This window comes from Pongo abelii, chromosome 1 (assembly GCF_028885655.2).
Source record: "Pongo abelii isolate AG06213 chromosome 1, NHGRI_mPonAbe1-v2.0_pri, whole genome shotgun sequence".
Taxonomy (NCBI): domain Eukaryota; kingdom Metazoa; phylum Chordata; class Mammalia; order Primates; family Hominidae; genus Pongo; species Pongo abelii.
In genome coordinates, this window is record NC_071985.2 from 27,516,515 (window position 1) to 27,529,284 (window position 12,770).

Genomic DNA, 12,770 nt, shown 5'->3' on the forward strand with positions numbered 1-12,770 from the left:
CAGGTTGCCAGCTCCAATAGTAAGCCATTCTGTTGTCTAATGTTAGCTATAAAGGCTAATGCTCTCCCAATCTTGGAGGTTAGGGAGAACACTACCAGTAGCTTCTGAATCTGAGAATGGTGATCAATTCTAATAACTTGTGTATGTGCGAACTTTGACTTTCTGAACTCTTTCCTTCTTTTCTTCCTTTAGCCAATTTTTTTCAGCATTTTTTGTGTGCAAGACACTCCTATCTATTCTTGTAACAGCCTAGCAACATAGAACAACGCAGGGAATATTCTGCTCATTTTACAGTTGGGCAGACTGAGCTCTAGGCAGTTAATTACCTAGATTCTTGGTAATGGAATATAATTTACAGATTTGATCTTTTGGTCCATCACCACCAGAGACTCTTCTAGAACAGGTAAGACATACAAAAGTTTATATATAACAAGGTGCATATATATATTTATATATATACACACATATGCATATATATACATATATATGAAGATATATGTATATATATGCATGTGTATATATATGTATATAAACTAGCACAAGGAATTCTGGTTTAGGTGCTAGAAAACCTGGGTTTCAAATTCAACTCAGCCCTAACTAATTCTAGGGCCTAACAATCATCTCATTTATGTGAGCATCAGCTTCACAAAAAATAAAGTGATCAACTTAGATAATTCCCAGAGTGTCTCTAAACTCTACCTTTTCAAAAGTTTAAATTCCTGGAACTAAGAAAGTGGTTGCAGAATGAGGGTTCTGGGCCTGTCCATCTGGCCTGACCGTGGTATGACTTGGAGCACTCTCTTGCACAGCTGCTGGCTGGTAGTCCTGGTAAAGTAGCAGGACTATTTTCCAGGTTGATCTCTCCAGGTAGATACAACAGAAGCATCCTGAAGTGTCCTAAATTGAGCATGTCCATGGGTCCCCAAGTTTCCCACAAAACCTCTTCCCTGGCCTATAGAAGATCTTCTAGAGTGAAGAGGTCTTTTGGCATTGTGCTTGATGTTTTTACTACCTGGGATGTTGAGTTACTAGTGTTAGATGACTTGATGTTCACCTACCTGAGCAGGCCACTTATTAGCACTCATTAGAACATTGACACAGATCAATTAATGAAATTGGTGCAATGCCACCTATTTAAGTGAATACTTTTTCAGAGGAAATTGGACTCAAATAGTGGAGTGAAGAGGAAAATGGCTAGAGGTGGTGTGTAAGGAGACTCAGGCAAGCCACTTGGAGTGGGGTGGCTAAAGATAGTGTGGGCCAGTAGAAAGGCTTCACTGCACTCATGCTGCCTGCAGGAGTTTGGATTGGGTCCAAGCAGAAGAGCAGTTTCAGTAGTGGCTAAAATCTTGGGCCTGGAGGATATTCTTGGAAATTTCTTAGCTCAGTGCTCTGGTCCCAGACAAGAAGTTGCCTGTGTCATCTAGAAGAGAAAATTATGTTATCTGTCACTTATTGAGTGCCCACTATGTGCCAGATATTATTTCTGAACCTCACAAGTATCCTGAAAAATAGGTATAATGTATTTGCTTTATGTGAGAACCACAGGATCAGGGGGTGATACTTTCCCAAAACCACTCAGCAGGGGTGAAGGTTTCTCAGACCTTGAAGTTGGTGTCTTTTCTGCTCTGCCAGAAGCCCACGGGTAACCATGTTAGTCTTACAGACCTCCAAGGAATGGTGGTAATGTTTCTCACCGACTCTTCAGACAGCCAGTAATACTGATATCAAGGAAGAACCTTGAACTAGATTGAAAGCTCCTTCCTACCCCACACAAGTTATTCTTTTTTCCTTTTTTTTAAAATTATGTCCATAGTAAAGGTAAAGCCCAGTGGATTAGTATTCTTTCTATGATTCCACTTCAAAAAGATATTCTTCTAGGTCCTCGTTTTGTGAAAATAGACCTTTGGCTTTAATTGATGGTAATTATGTTTCTGGTGCTGTTGTTGAACTGTGGGTTCTTGGGTGAATCTGGACAATGACAGTGAGTGGCCTCTCTTGGTGAAAGTCCAGCCCACCCGTGGAGGCTCATCAGCACCTCTACATTGTCTCCCCATTCTCTTCTGTCTCACATGCTGTTTCGTATATATTTATTATAAGGCTTGCAATACTTTACTTTGTACCATAGTGTGATGATTTATTTTGTGTCAATTTAAGTGGGCCATAAAGTACTCAGATTAAGGATTGTCTCTTGGTGTGTCTGTGAGGATGTGTCTAGATGAGATTTGCATTTCAATGAAAACATTTAGTAAAGTAGATGGATTTCCCAATGTGGTTGGGCATCATGCAATTTGTTATGGACTTAAGTAGAACAAAAGGTAGATAGAAGAGGAATTCACCCCTTTTATTCCTGCCTCTCTGTTTGAGCTGGGACATTTCATATCCTCTTCTTTCACCCTGGGACTGTGATTTACATCATTGGCTCTCCTGGTCCTCAGGCCTTCTAAGACTGAATTATATCACCAGATTTCCTGGGTCTCCAGCTTGCAGATGGCACACTGTGGGACTTCTTAGCCTCCAGAATCGTGTGAGCCAATTCCCTAGTGCGTGTGTGTGTGTGTGTGTGTGTGTGTCCTGTTGGTTCTGTTCCTCTGGAGAATCCTAATACATATAGTAATTTATCTACTAGACTAATTGCCATTATTAGGTAGAGAATGAGTCTTCCTAATGTAACAAGGTAATTTGCAACAAGATTAATGGTCTGTGTTGTTCTTGCTGATGTACGTTTTCCCCGCTTTACATTCTAAGAAGAGACCCAAACCTTTGTATGCATTGTCTTGACTGAGTAGTTATTAGTGGCTTTTGTGGTAGAGGGCCCAAAGCAGATGTTGCCAGACTCCCAGAAGATGACCTCTAAGGAGTTTTCTGATAGCAAATCTCATCTGTACAAATTAGAGGAAAAGTTTTCCGAGCACAGGGGATCCAGGGTTTGGAATGAATAGAATATTCTTGCATGAGAAGGGAAGTGCTTTTTTTGAGAAGAGGTAGGGTTCTATAGTTTCTGTTAAGTAGTGGGACCTAGCACCTGGCTTCCATGAGAGATCCTGAAGGGAGGTCAGGCTCTCAGATGGAAATGGTTTCTTGTTCACTCTGGGAGGTTGCTCACTACCTGAGCAGACATTCCTGTTCCCTAATTTGGCAGATGACAGCAGAGCTATTCACCTTCAAAGGGCAATAAGCAGGTCATCAATAACCAGTGTGGACTAAAGGCCACAGGCCCTTTCTAGAAACCTGGACTAGGTAAGGCCTTCAAGATTCTTACATGGCTCTAAAAGAAAAAACGGCCTTCCCTAAACATGTCACGATAAACATTGTACTTTTGCAGTTACCTTGACCAGTGAGGGTTTAAAAGCAGATTGAATTTTTCTTAAAACAAGTAAGAGTTTTACTTTACCTTAGATGAGAGTAATAAAGTACAGTGTCATATCTAACACCCTCATCTTCCCTTATCCTACCGTGACTACCATACTGACTCTCTGGTTCATAATGGCTACTTAATACATCTTTTGGGTTACTGTTTCAGGGATCCCAAGACCAACTTGAGTTCCATGATTCACTAGAAGGACTCATTAGATTCACAGCTAAGGTTTATTATAGCAGCAGGAGAAGGATATGCATTGGGTAGAGTCTACAGAGGTCAGACACAGGCTTCTGAATCCTTGACCATGTGGGGCTACACAGAACATGCGTTTTCTCTAGAAATAAATTACAGGTGCATGTGCAGAGTGTCTCTGTCTAGGGAAGTCCATTCTAGTTTCAGGGACTGAGGCTTTTAGTGGGGGCTGGTCATATAGGCACATACTTGTTTGTTACCAGTCACAGTAATCAAAACTCAGGACCCAAAATGAAACCAGGTACATCATAAATCTTGGTAAACAACAATGACAAATCTTGACATGTACAGCATGCCCCATTCTCCAGGCATACACAATATGAAAATGCCAGGGGCTAGCCAAGTGTGAATCATGGTTTTAGGCCCTCTAGGGACATGCAATGACTGAGCACCCAGTTCTTCTGTGTTAATTCTTTCCTTATAGTTTCATAGTAAACATGTGAAATTTATAAAGATATATAAAGAGAATTATAAAATCACCCAATATTTAAATATCACAATCTCACTAGCTATCTTTCTGTTCGAGGTCATTTTACATGCATAAACACATACACACATATACAATTTTTAAAATTACTTCATTGCATACCTATTAACCTTAGAGAACAACAGAGTTTCATTGAGATGTGTTGCTGATATGAAACGTGCCACCTCAGTCCCTACGGGACCCTCACAGCTGCATTTATTACCCTCCCAAGTGTGTTCTTGGAACTTTATACTTTTATCCTACATCTTAGCACTTTGCATAATCAGTGCCCACATATTGATGCTTCCCCTTATCCAGAAGGGGAGCTTCTTGACTACCTAGACTACATATTACTCGTAGATATAATCTCAGTGCCTGGCCTATGACCTGAGAGCTACTGGATAGTCAACAAATATTTTTCAAATGAATGAATGAATGAATGAATTTTTGTCTGCCAACTTCCAACCTCCAATTAAGATTCCTTCCTCAGCAAAATGTCTTCTACCTATTATGCTACCTTTGCTTTTCAACCAGAACTGAATATTACGTATAAAATCTCCAGGCTTTACCGCACTGTTATGTCGAGGCCTTCTTCCAGGCATTTTATAGTTGGTAGGAGAGATGCTAGATCTTTGCATAGCATTAGGATGGGAAGATTTAGTCTCAACCACCTTTTCACATCCCTGGAATGTGATAAGTCTGCATAAAATTCAGCCCCCAATTCAAGCATAGTTCCCCATCACCCTATCTCCCCCACATTTTATCCTCACTTCAGTGGGCAGGTGATGGCAAAGCTTTTGATACTTTCCTTCTCCCCACCCCATTTTTTAATTTTTTTTGACTTTGGCTTTTTAAAACTTTGACTGTTTTCTAACATTTCTTTTTCCTGTTTCCTCCTATAATATAAATATTTTTAATTTTTCAGTGAAGCACCCATTGATTGCCCCTTACTCTAGAGATTTACAGCTTTGTGCTTGTTGTGGCCACTGCTCCCAAAGTGACTATAATCCGGAGGATCCCCATGACCGTTCAGAGCAGGCAAGACACCAGCACTAGAAACTCTGAAAACCTAAAAGTCAAGAACAATGCTTTTGCATTTTCCTGTCCCTTCTAAAATTTCATTTTTAAGTGGTGAGATATCTTTAAGAAGAGGTTTCAAAAATAATGTAAAAAGTATTGCTTTCAAGATTTGAAAATAAGCCAATTCAACAAATCCAAAATAAAAAGCTAAAAAAAGAACAAGTTTCTTTTCTGTTCATTTGGCATGAGGGGGAGATAAGGCAATATACTTTTAGTCTCAGAGTATCATGAACTTGGCCATATTTCATAGGCTTGCCTAAAATATATTCAAAGTATGCTTACAATTCACCCCTAAAGTTCAAGGCAGAATAGAACAGTCTGTGGGTCTGTTTTCATTTTTTTTTGAAAAAAAAGAAGAAAGGACAACAGATAATAGAATCCATATTAACTTAAGAAGTTTATTTTGTAAATATATCTCCCCACCATCACTATCTCACCACACCCAAACTCCTAATATATTCCAACACATTGCATTCAAATCTCAGCCTTTCTAAACCAAGACCAGTTTTAATTGGGTAAACATATTTCTTTTTACTTTATCCAACATATAACCTTTCCTAAATGAAGATTCTTTATACATAATGATCTCATATTTTTTTCTGTCTAAATTTTGGACTTCCAAGAAATAGAATCACAAAGACTCTTCTTGCCTATTTTAACCTGCTCAATATACAGATATCCAGTGGAGTGGGTCATAGTAGCCTTTCTTGCCAGAAAACTGCCTGAGTCATTATCATTTTATTATTTATGAAAAATTTACTTTGTGTCCAGCACGGGCTGGAGGCAGCATAATGGAGTAGGTGGATGGGCATTTGAATCCCACAGATCTGGGTTTGTGTTCCAGTTTTGCAATTTACTAGTATTCTTAAAGTTGGCCACGATACTTAGTTTCTATGAGCTCCAGCCTCTTTCTTTGTAAAATGGATACAATAATAACTATTTTACCAATTGAGGTAAGAATTAAAATAAGAAAATGTATGTAAACCTCTTAGCCCAGTTCCTGGCTCCACTAAAATTTAGTCAATAATTGTTATTACTATGATAAGGATGAAATGAATTTCAAGGGATGATGTATGATTCCCACTTTGAAAACACTATTCTCATCTCATTCAGGAGTTGAGACCAACATTCATGAAGCATGAAGAACACTAAAGGATAATACTGAAACAAATGCTAAGTTATTTGATTTGGTCTGTATGGATTAAAAGGTTTGTTAATAGGATTGGGAACTCAAACATACCAATACTGAAGATTTTTGTGGACATGAAATACACAATTAGGCTAATTACATTAATTAAAAATAAACTTATTATAAACTACAAATTAAATACAAAAAGCTTTTATGTATTTTTTATTCTAGTTTGTGTATTTCTGAATTCTTGGACAGCTAACAAAAGGATGATAGCTTTATAGGGGGATGTTATTGTAAACAATCAGGGTGTTTCCCTGACTGGTGAATGCTCACTGCATATTTTGAGGTTATGTGTTGGTTAGTGCTGAGGGCATTGGGAGGTTGAAGGACTAAATGGTAGCTTTTTTGAACAGTTTTCTTGCTGGTCTAAGTCAGTGTTACGCTGTTGGTCATAGCTTCCAAGGAAGGATCACAGAGAAGAGGCAAAAGTGCAAGCCAGGCTGCAACCCGTAATCAAGACACATTCCTAAATTCAGGCTCTCTTTTCAAAGTGAATTTTTGTTGGGTGAGGATTCAGGGAACATATTCATCAAATGTTCCAAGCACAATGTCACCCTCCCCATAATTTTAGAGTAAACAAAACCTCAGTGAATGGCAGGTATGAAATATTGTAGACAGGGTCAAGACCATTTCAGAGGCTCTCGCAGCCCCTCATGTACTCACCATGATAAGAGGAGTTGTGGCTGGCCCCTGCCTGACAGGGAGGTCACTGCCTTGAGACATGGGACCAAAGTTCAGGATAAGACTTAGTGATTGCAGCATGGTCAGGCACACAAGCTCTGCTCCCCTATCAGGCTTCGACTTGGACTTCAGTGGAGGGCTAAGCTGTCTCCATCCCCCTACCCTATTATCTGACTATGAATTAGAACATAGATATTCACTGTCTCTGGGAAGAAATTTAGAGTTAGAGACTTTTGGGGTTAGGAGACACCTTAAAAATGATCCAATCCAAGGGACTTTCTGAAGCTTGAGTTCCTTCTGTTCCATCTTGCCAAGCAGTTGATCAGCCTTTGTGTGAAAACAGTTGCTCATGGGAAACGGACCCTTCTCCAGATGCAGACATTTCTTTCTCAGGATTATTCTTGTAGATATTGATTCGCTTTTAGATTAGAAAGTTCTTGGAGAGTGACTGTGCCCTATTTACCTTTGTCAGCCCAACATCTAGTATAGAATCTGGCACATACTAAGTGCTTATTGAATGATAATAGCTAACAGTTATTGTATGCTTAGTATATACCAAACCCTATACCAATAGCCATCCCCGCATTGACTCATTTAATTCTCAAAATAGCCCTTTGTGATAAGTATTATTTTTATCTCTATTTTAACAGAATTGAACAAAAGAGACTCAGAGACTAAACAAATTGCCTAAGGTCACATGCTAGCTAATGACAATGTAGGGATTTAATGCAAGTGTGTAGCTTTGAGCTTGCCTGCTTAATTGCTATTTTAGATAGATGAAAAAAATAAATCAATAAATGAGAAAAATCAGCACACTTATAATTTCTGATATTGATCTTAAGTTTCTTTTTGTGGCTAGCTGAGTCAAATTCTTCTTCCATATGACATGAGTCATGTTTAAAGACAGCCTCTGGTTATCTTTCCCTTCTTCTTCCCTTTTTCAGGCCACACATCATTGTTCATATGTTCCTCATATGAATGGTTTCAGGTACTTTCATCCTCCAAATACCTTATATGGACTCAATAAATCAATTTCCTTAAAATTATTTTTTGGCTATTAATATTGCATCTTTTACTGGGGTAATAAAGTTCTGCCCTGATTACCTCCAGCACAAATGCCTGGCTTCTCTGCAGATGCTATAGTAACGAGCCCCAATGCCCTCCCTCACCTCATGGCCCTGGACCCAGATTTCTGTCTGGTCAGCATGGATCCTCATAGACAATTACATCTCTAATAACTCTCATATACTTTGGATACTCTCCACAGTGCATTTATATGTATGTATGTGTATTTATATGTATTAGATGCTAATAAGATATATATAGATAGATAATCAGTGTATAATTGATCTCTCTCTATATATATGTATATATATATATATAGCCCAACATCTCTCTCTATATATATATATACATATATATATATACACATATATATACAGTTATCTTATTAGAGTTATCTTATTACAGCCTCTCCTAAGGTAGGTGGATGTAAACACCCTAACTCATGCTACATGACTTACAATGGAGACACAACCAATCCATGACAGATCAAGAGCCTGAATGAGGACTGGCTCTCAGTTTTTGGCCCCTTGTTTAGGACTCTTTCTGTTGCACCATGCAGCTTTGTAATCTAGATCTCTAGAAAGCTACTTTCCACTCTTAGCCCTGCAGGCTACTCAGTTACTGATTTAACATGAAGGGACTCTGAGAACTAAGTTATAAATAAGACTCATGTTGGCCCCAGGAAGGAAGGAAGGAGATAAAGTGGTCTGCCAAACTGCCATTCCTCACGACGCCCCAGCCAGCACACCGCATCTTAACAGCCCCTGGTTTCTCAGGGTAGAGCTCTTCTTTCCCTTGCCCTCCTCTGTTCTTTCCTAATGGCTGCTGCAGTCAGCTACTTTTATATTTACATGGATGCATTTCTATTACTTTTATATTTACATTGATGCATCTATACTGCCACATCTTTCTCCTACCATCACCATGCCGCCTAAATCTCCTATGAAGCTGAAAGGAGAAAGATGTCTGTAGAAAGCATGCTCTGCATATCCACAGCAGAGGCAAACATTTCAGTGAGCATTCACCAGTCAGGGAAACACCCTGATTGTTTACAATAACATCCCCCTATAAAGCTATCATCCGTACAGCAGGCCCTGAAAACTTCCATGCAGACAGAGTGGGTTAATGAATGGAGCAGTCCAGGTGTAAGCAATGGAGGGAGGAAGGTGGGGACTGTGCCACATTGAAAGATTCATGTCCCATCCCAGAGGCAGCTGTTCACTCCAGCTTGGTGTTGCTTCCAGACCTTCTGACTTGTCAAAAGAAGCCAGAAATCTAGGTTTCATAGAAAATTTCCCAAATGTTAAATGTCTGTCATGAATTCAATCGATTAAACACAATAAAGACACCATGTGAGACATGTGAGTCTCCCAGCTCTCAGTCTGTAGCCTCTGCAATACAAAGAGACTCTTACTGACACAGCAGAGGCAGCTATTCCATTGTACAGGTGAAGAACTGAAGCCATGAGAGTTTAAGTATGTTGCCCACTGGCACAATTGGTACATGGCAGAACCAGGTTTTGTCTCACTGGAGAGCCCAGCTCTTTCCACCAGGTTGTATTGATTCCCTCACAAAGAAGGGCATCAGAGGCCGGGCACAGTGGCTCACACCTGTAATCCCAGCACTTTGGGAGGTCGAGGTGGGTGGATCGCGAGGTCAGGAGATCGAGACCATCCTGGCCAACATGGTGAAACCCCATCTCTACTACAAATACAAAAATTAGCTGGGCGAGGTAGTGTGTGCCTGTAATCCCAGGTACTCGGGAGGCTGAGGCAGGAGAATCCCCTTGAACCAGGGAGTTGGAGGTTGCAGTGAGTCGATGTCACGCCACTGCACTCCAGCCTGGTGACAGAGGGAGACTCAGTCTCAAAAAAAAAAAAAAGAAAGAAAGAAAGGCATTGGAACAAGACACTCAACAGACCACCAAATGAGGTCTTGACACACGAGTCCTAAAAATAAGAGACATGTCCACAAGTAACTGCCTCCCAGAAATGCCTTGTTTTGGTTGGGCCTTGGTGTCCTCATTTGCTAAGCAAGGCAGCAGGACTATAGAATAGTGAAGACTTTTAGAACCAGATAGCAAGTCTTGGAACAGAGGCTTTGCCTACTTTGTGAGGTACAGTGTCCCTGGAACCCAGCACAGTGTGTGGTATATAAAAGACCCTCGGAAAATACTTCCTGTCTGAATGACAATTTTATAAAATACATTATAAAGTACCCCCAATGTTGAAAAGAGATTCCTCCATTCCTTCATTTAAATCACAGGGAGGTATTGAGTACCTTCTATGGACGGAGTAATGTTCTGTTGGCTCCATGAAACTGCTTAAATGAATCATACCTATGTAAAGAGGAGAATAATAATAAGAGCTAAGCTTTGCGATGCTTATTTTGCATAACCCAGTACTATTCCAAGCAGGTTGCATACGGTAATTTAGTTAATCCTTATAATACCCTATTGAAGTAGGTGTGATTCTTATCCCCATTTTATAGAGGAGAAGGCTGAGGTGAACAGAAGTTAAGAAATGAATGTAAGGTCACATAGCTATAGTAGTTTAGCAGAGCTGGATTTTAACCTAGACTGTCTCACTCCAGAGTCCACACTCCTAACCACAGTGCTACATACTAGTCAAGAAAGAAATGGTATTTATTAAATCCTCTGTGTGCCAGGTACTGACCTATCTAGGTTCATCTGTAAAACAGTAGCTATTTATTCCTTATAATAATCCAGGTTAATACTTTTATCCTCATCTTCTTATCAAACAATATAAGCAACTTACTTAGAGTCACCCAGCTAGCAAACTGTAATAAGAGCTGGAAATGACAGCAGAGCATTTCCAGAAAAAAAAAAAAAAAAAAGCCAGGGGCAGGGAGGGGGACAGCAGAGCAGAGGTGCAAGGGCAGGGGGAGTTTCAGGAGGGAGATGGTGCTTCCAGATGGGAGAGAGAAAAGCCCATTCTTTGCTCCCATTGTCACCTTCAGCTTCCTGTGGCCTTGACCCATGGGCAGGGTCATTGTTGAAGGCTTGACCCTCTCTCTGTGGCCCAGAGGGAAGCAGTGGCCAGTTCTGTGTCCCGCACCTCAAGCCCCTTACTTGTTTGTGCTTCTAGTAGATTATCTGGGTCAGATTCAACACGGCTCATTGAAGGCTCATTTCAGAATTATCTGGCATTTCAGTGACAACACTGAGGAGCTTGAATTCCTATCACAAGGGTGGATTTTCTGTGAGACACACTTCCATGGAACTGGAGGACTGCTGCTTCCTTAAGAGGGAGGAGGCACCACAGGAGTCTGGTCTTTGAAATCCTGCTGACTGCAGGTTTGGGGCAGAGAGGAAATGGAGTTCACCATCTTTGTGGCAGAGGAGTACATGGCCCAGGAGCCTGGCCTGGGCTTGTGCAGTCTTCGGTGTGGACGGTAAGCGGCAGTGGCAGGGCTGTCTCTCAGAATTAAGCTGTGTGAGTGTCCCAGAGGCTGTGGCTTGGGATAGGGGTGCCCTTGGTCAATAAATGAAACAGAAAGCATTGCGCTCGGTGTCCCTCTGACACTGTGACTTGGTTGATTTTTCCAGAAACAAATCCAAACTACTACCAAAACCTACGTGCAAATGGTTATCTCAATCCTAATACTAAACGCAAAAGTCATTTTGTCTAAATACTGACCAGATGTGTGACAAACTTATTTTAATGAAGAGCCCTGTGACTCACAAAGCAATAATGCATGGGTTCTGCTGTTTTAAATTACCTTTTGATGGTTTGAAAAATCCATGTGTTGTTCTAGTGGGAAGCCCACAGTGGAACATTGGAATCTCAGTTCATGGTATGATTTTTCAGACAGAGCTCTTCTGCGCTTAAAGACCACCACTCAGGGGCTTAGCAAGGCAACACTCTGCCCTACATTCTGTCCTTTTTTTTAATTTATTTTTCTTTCTTTCTTTTTTTGCAGTCCTCCTCATGTCCTGTGCTTTCTGTCCACTCTTCATGCCACGAAACTGGTCCAGGCCTCGTCCTCGTGTACCTGCACCCTCAGGTTAACCTCCTAACGAGATTCCCTGCTCTCCATTTCACTGTCACTCCAAGAACTGCTGCCACACAGCTCCTCCCTGCCTGCCTTCTTATCCTGCCTATGTCCTTCCATTCTGCCTTCCCGTTTTTTGTTTTTATTTTTCTTTCTTCCTGATGGATGCCCCAAACTCTGTGCCAGATATTCTGTTGGGGTTTTCAAAATGAAGAAGAGTGAGTTTCTGTGTCCAAAAGGCTTACAGAGAAAAGGGGAAGAAGGGCATGTAAACCACTAAGTGTGATGTAAACGCTGAAAATTCTGCTATATGCCAGAAATGTATACAAGGTTAAGGTGGCAAACTCAAAGAAGAGAGTGGCTAGTTATATTTAGGGCAGACGGTCATGGGAGACTTTATGGTGGAGGTAGTATTTGAGTTGAGTCTTTACAAAGCTATATGGGTAAGAGAGAAGGCAGAAAAGGACATTCCTTGCAGAGGAGGGCCTGAGATTTACAGGGACTTTTCACCTAACAGGACTTGAGGATAAGATGCTGAGAGATAGGACCAGAGAGTTAGAACCGGGCTAGATGATGTAGGATCTTACATGACATACTAAAGGCCTTTAGGCTTAGGCCTCAGGGTGCCAGAAAAGGATTTTATGAGCGGACAGTACATG

The 12,770-nt window shown here is 40.7% G+C and overlaps 1 long non-coding RNA gene across 1 annotated transcript in view; it reads right to left on the bottom strand.

Moving 5' to 3' along the window:
* Positions 1-293: 293 nt before the first annotated feature.
* The window catches only part of LOC129060154 (uncharacterized), a 39,530-nt gene continuing 27,053 nt past the window's right edge, over positions 294-12,770 (bottom strand). Inside the window, exon 4 of the long non-coding RNA XR_008526605.2 lies at positions 294-1,423. This is a non-coding gene — a long non-coding RNA (uncharacterized LOC129060154). The remainder of the gene's footprint in view (positions 1,424-12,770) is intronic.